The 5,000-nt window shown below is 47.9% G+C and overlaps 1 protein-coding gene across 1 annotated transcript in view; it reads left to right on the top strand.

Annotated features, from left to right (window-relative positions):
• The window catches only part of LOC143117342 (uncharacterized protein C1orf21 homolog), a 27,904-nt gene that overhangs the window by 6,336 nt on the left and 16,568 nt on the right, over window positions 1-5,000 (top strand). The gene's annotated exons all lie outside the window — the stretch shown is intronic.

Below are 5,000 nucleotides of genomic sequence, written 5' to 3'. Positions count from 1 at the left end.
TTATTCAACATCCCCCCCCCTTCTCGCATACAGACTCATACAAACTCACTCTTTCTTACACACACACACACACACACACATATGTGCAGACAGGAGCCAGTCCTTCACACCCACAGCACAGCACAATGCAGTGAGGCTGGGAAAAGAGCTGCATGAGAATAGCAGAGTACGTGTGAAGAACAACAGCCCTCCTCGCTCGCAAGCGGCTTCACCCACTCCTTTCACAAGAGCTCCTGTGTGTGTGTGTGTGTGAGAGAGACTCCTTTAACAAGAGCTCCTATTTGTGTGTGTGTGCGCGTGCGCACGGAAGAGTAAGAGAGTGTGTGTATTGGCAGCCTTCAGCGTACTTGTCTGGCTGATGAAGTGTTTAAACTGGGTTGAGGGAGGACTTGGGGGAGAGAGTGTGTGTGTGAGTGTGTGTGTGTTGGGGTGGGTGGGGGTTGGTGGGCCGTAGCTAGAGTAAATATTATGGCGCTCAGGGTAGGGAGGCCTGTCCTTACTGTGTCGGAGAAAGCAGACTGATTGCAGAGGCCCTGTGTGTGTGTGTGTGTGTGTGTGTGTCTGTGTGTCTGTGTGTCTGTGTGTCTGTGTGTCTGTGTGTCTGTGTGTCTGTGTGTCTGTGTGTCTGTGTGTGTGTGTGTGTGTGTGTGTGTGTGTGTGTGTGTGTGTGTGTGTGTGTTTGTATTCAGATAAGAATGTGTGGAGATTGTTTGTGTAGGTTGTTCGCATGAGCTTGTGTAAATGTATACCTGTGCGTGTGTGTGATAGAGACTAATTGAAACCTGGCTGGCAATGCTGTTGGTCGGTTGGTTGCTGGTGGTTCCTGTTGAGCTCCAGTGCCAGCGCTTGATCCTGCCCGCTTTAGGGGCTCTGGTGCTGGGCTCGCAGTGGCAGACCTGTCCCTGTGCTGGTGCCCCTCTCGGGAGCTCCACACGCGTTCAGAAGCACTGGCGAGACAGGCCTGTTTTTCAGGGTCTGCTCAGCCAAGGTAATGCAAACGAGTGGATTGCTCCAGGCCTTTTCCTTGTGTCTCTTTGACAACTGTGCTTGTGTGTGTGTGCGTGTGCGTGTGCGTGTGAGCTTGTGTGTGTGTGTGTGAGTGTGATCGTTCAACGTAGCATTACAGTAATGTCAATCCATTAGTAGCTGATAGTGAACCTTAATGCATCCCTTAAGGGCAGTGGTTACTCTGGCTGGTGTGTGGGTGAGCAAGAGACTGTGTGTGTGTGTGTGTGTGTGTGTGTGTGTGTGTGTGTGTGTGTGTGTGTGTGTGTGGGGCGGGGGGGTGTAAGAAAGAGACAGACATATTCTGTGTTTGAGTAAGAGAAAAGCAGGAGGCTGGGTGTGTGACTGCGAGTGATTGGGTGTATATTTGTGTGTGAGAGAATCCATGCGTCTGAAAGAGTGTCTTTGTGTGTGACCGAGGGCGAGTGAGTGAGTGGGCGGGCGGGTGGGTGTGTGGGTCAGTGTAAGGGCTTCATCATCCGGCGTAAGCCTCGTCCCATTGACACACTTACACATCTGTCACATGCCTGTCTCTCGCCTCTCAACATATGACCACTCCACCAGTCGCCACACACACACACACACACACACACACAGACACACACACACACACACACACACACACACACACACACAGATACACACAGATACACATCCACTTGAATCATGATCCCTGCGTCACTGGGCGGCCTCACCGCCAGTCACCATCTCTACACACACACACACAGGTACACATACACACAAGAGGACAAATACACATCTCTTTGCACTCAACACACTCCAGTGTTTATACGTCAATGGGCTGCCAACACTCCCAACAGAGCCATCATCATTGTCATCATCATCATCACCGTGTACACGCATTTACACACATCTCTCTGCATCCAATACACAACCTCTGCCTCCCCTACCATCTCAGCCAGTCATCATACCCCCCCTGCCCCCCCCCACACACACACACGCACACACACACTCACACATGCAAAGACATGAACAATTCATATTACAAATACACACACCTAGATCTAAAGGCACATTATTGCACACAGACACACACAAAACATGCATGTCAAAAGAGAGGACACGTGTCCTGCATTTTCTAGAAAATGATATCACACACACACACACAATCCCACTGCCATATACAGAACTGGAAACGCCTGTGGTCAGACACACACAGGGCTAAAAATGGTCATGGGCTCACCCACCACAGTAGTGAAATTAGACAGTGGTGAATAACTGTCTGCTTCTGTGGGGAGCTGTGTTCATACATCAGTGAACCCAAACTCTATCTTTGACACGGAGACATTAGAGAACCCAAACTCTATCTTTGACACGGAGACATTAGAGAACCCAAACTCTATCTTTGACGGAGACATTAGAGAGATTAAATAGAGATGCACTCCGGGCTTAACGTTCTCAGACACTGTGTCTGATTTGGAAATAGATAAATATACCCCTTTGAAAGTTTCTGATAACTTCAGGCAATGCATTTCCTGTGTACTGTATGTTGTGTAGGCCTATATATACTGTATGTATGATGCATATATATAAGGCCCAGCATATGATATGGCAGATGTTTAGATGTCTACCATGTTTCCCAGAGAATTGGATTCCATTTGTGGTGGTTGGTTTGCAGAAATAACTTAAATGCAACAGTTTTTGACAAATTAGCACAGCGTGGTTATGATGCTAACCAGATTTAAGCACAATTTAGTACAACCTGGAAAATCATTGTGTGGTGGTCAATGTTGATATTGTGGTGGGCAACCACAAATAGGTCAATGTATGGGAATTACTGAGTGTGCATTAGAGCAGTGGTTCTCAACCTTTTTTCAGTGATGTACCCCCCTGTGAAATATTTTTTCAGCCAAGTACCCCCTAACCAGCGCAAAGCATTTTTAGTTGAGAAAAAAAGACTTAAAACAGACTTAAAAAAATACTTAAAACCATCCTGGTATGGGGAGGACTCTGGGTTTTTAGGATAATGAAATTGAATAGCCTACTGAAATATAATATAAATAATATATCAATATTTATTAAATAATTGTTTTTAAAGTATTTTTGCATGGATTCTACTTTTTAAATATATGTATATTTTAAAATCTCACGTACCCCCTGGAGTGCCTTCGCGTACCCCCATTTGAGAACCACTGCATTAGAGCATAGGAGAGGAGGGTATCCCCTCACCCAAAACGTCTGCTATCTACACTGTGGCCCATTAAGTGTGAGCGGCTCATCTGAAGGGCAGCGCTACGTGATCTCCTGCCCACTCCAGCACACTCTCAGCCCTGCTGTCTGCGTCAGGCCATTTACGGCAGATGAGCTAAACAGCCCTTTTAACTGCAGCCTAAACTCAGCAGAGTTTTCCCGTCAGGAAGCAGCACCTCTCTCTTTCTCGCTTTCCCTCGTGTGTGTGTGTGTGTGTGTGTGTGCACATGTACAGTAGTGTGGTTGGCAGCATGCACGCCTGCTCTTGCCTTTATTGAAACTTCTTCATATGAATGATTTTTTTTTTATATTGAACCGTCATATGGATGAAAGACACTTAAAATATATCCATACCCACACTACAGTAAAGGAGCACCACAATAAAATCAGCGATTATCACCAGCGGATATCCAATATGTGTCTGCACTCCATTTATGAGTCCAACATTGTCAGTAAGTTGAGAGGATGAAGAGTGGGTGATGGAGAAGAATTAGAGAGAGAGAGAGAGAGAGAGAGAGAGGTGTTTCTCTGCACTCGTCTTCAGCCCCCCAACCCCCCATTCTTCTATGGCACCTGCCTCTCCTTAAGACAGCAGGACCCCCCCCCCCCCTCCCCCACCACTACCAGTGAGCCTGGAGAGAGAAATGGACACTGTTTATGCCGGGGGGAGATGAGAGGGAGAGAGGCTTACACACATACACTTACGTGCACACACAGAAACACACACCAAATACATATGCACACATACACCTTACACTCATGCACACACACACACACATAATAGAGATATATGCACATACAGACCAACGTGCACACGCACACACACTCCTGGACAGTGCACCTGGCTCTTTGTCCAGTGTGTGAGGGGTGGGCAAGAGCTGTTGGGGTTTTGTTTTCGCTCTTGTTGAACACTGCCCCCTGTCAGCTTCAAAAGAGAGAGTGGGAGGGCTGGACAGAAGTGTTTGATGCTGTCCCTCGCTCCGCTGCCCCCCTCCACCCCACCCCTGTCCCCATGGCAGCGCTGCTACCTGCTACCCCTCCACCCCACCCCTGTCCCCATGGCAGTGCTGCTACCTGGATTTCTCTGTCTCTGGATGGTGGCTGATGTCTTCTCTTTCTCTTTCTCCTCTCTATCTCTCTATCATCACTTCAGCGTTATACCCTGGATTTTCTCTTTGGATGGTGCGTGATATTCTCTCTCTCTCTCTCTGTCTCCCACTCAGTCTCTCTCTCTCTCTCTCCCACTTATTCACTCTCTCTCCCCCGCTCTCTCTCTCCGCTGTAGTTCTGTGATGTTGACAGTGATGCTGATGGTGTCAGTCAGTCGGGGTTTTACCAAGGTGTGACTGCACTGCCTGCCTGGGGGTGTGTGGATGTGTGTGTCAGCCTCAGTGCCTGCATCAGTGCATGTCACTACCTCTGCTAGCTTCGACGGTCACGCTAACAATAGTCTCATTGTTTACACTGAACCTCCAAGCACTTCTTGTGTTATGTGCGTCTGACAGTGTAATGATTTGGTATGGAGCATTCAGTGCAGTGTGTGTGTTACTGTTACCTCTGAGGTCATGTTTAGTTAGCTTTGTCTGGCTGTGTGCCTGTCAGCAAGGTTACATAAAAAACTACCAGCACGATTTTCATGAAACTTGGTGGAACAGCGTGGTGCAGGCCAAGGACAAGGACCCATGGCAAGCTTCAGTAAATTGAGTTTCACTTTTGCTCCCATTGTTAGGTGTGACATTTGGCTTTGGCAGTGGCCAGTGGCAGCATTCTCAGAGTGGCCTTCT

Source organism: Alosa pseudoharengus, unplaced genomic scaffold, assembly GCF_046254945.1.
Source record: "Alosa pseudoharengus isolate Yale_2024_CS ecotype anadromous, Long Island Sound unplaced genomic scaffold, YU_APseudo_1.1 YU_APseudo_1.1_scf_11, whole genome shotgun sequence".
In the NCBI taxonomy this organism is placed as follows: Eukaryota; Metazoa; Chordata; class Actinopteri; order Clupeiformes; family Clupeidae; genus Alosa; species Alosa pseudoharengus.
Note: the sequence above shows the minus strand (reverse complement) of the source record. Positions and strands in the feature narration are given on the sequence as shown.